The sequence below is a fragment of the Orycteropus afer genome, unplaced genomic scaffold (assembly GCF_000298275.1).
Source record: "Orycteropus afer afer isolate SDZICR_OR568_19922 unplaced genomic scaffold, OryAfe1.0 scaffold00485, whole genome shotgun sequence".
NCBI classification, from domain to species: Eukaryota; Metazoa; Chordata; class Mammalia; order Tubulidentata; family Orycteropodidae; genus Orycteropus; species Orycteropus afer.
Window position 1 is genome coordinate 1346590 of NW_006922072.1, and position 1148 is coordinate 1347737.

Genomic DNA, 1148 nt, shown 5'->3' on the forward strand with positions numbered 1-1148 from the left:
AGCGACCCCTCCTTGGGTTTCCGAGGCAGTATCACTATGGAAGTAGATTGCCCCATCTTCCTTCCGAGGAGTGGCTGGTGGGTTTGAACAGCCAGCTTTTTTGGTTAGCAGTCAAGTGCCTTAGGCACTATGCTACCAGAGCTCCTAGCCAAATGATAGACACACCTATAACATGAAGAATACGACCAGGAGTGTGGGCACTCATTACAATAATCAAGCATATGAAATCAAGAGGACAGCACTTGCCCAGGGACAGAGCTAGGAAGGTAGGAGGGGATTAGGACAAAGGAAGGGAAAGGGTGAGCATAGGGAGGAAGTGGGAAGAATTATCTTACAGGGTGGGGATTGCAGCGAATGTCACAATGCATAATGTGTATTGATTGTTGAATGGGAAATCAATTTGCTCTCTAAATGTTCACCCAAATCACAATGAAATACGGAAGAATAGAAGCTTATGTTTGTCAGTTTTCTCAGTCTAAATGTCAAAGTCAAACTACTGAGATAAAATGAGGCCTAAATGAGGACATCCTGCTTGCTTTGAGGCTAGTTTCAGAACCAGAAAACTGTCTACAACATAAATGAGTTCCAAGAGGGAAGACAGTTGTGAAGGAATCCCTGAAATTCAAGGAGCCTTGCTCAGTGTTTCCACCAACATATATTTATGTTGTAAATAAGCCAGCTAATATGTCAGCATGAGACCTAGGAAGGTGGAAGTGTGACACTCTGATAAATACCCAGAAAATAAGAGGAAGTGCCATAATGGCCAAGAAGAATACAATTTCCCATAGAGATAATGGAGAAGAAGCAGCTCCATCTCCCTGCTAGTTCATGTACAGGCCAGCATTATTATCTAACACTATGGTGGAAAGAACCTTCTAACTGGTCCCTGTGTGTTTCTACTTCTCTACCACTCTCTCCCACCAATCATCCATCAAGTTTGTCATACTGTGGTGGCTTGTGTGTTGCTGTAAAGCTGGAGGCTATTCTACCAGTATTTCAAATACCAGTAGGATCACCCATGGTGGACAGGTTTCAGCAGAGCTTCCAGACTAAGACAGACTGGGAAGAAGGAAAGGGCCATCCACTTCTCAAAGAACTGACCAGTGAAAATCTTATGAATAGCAGTGAAACACTGTCTGGTATATTAC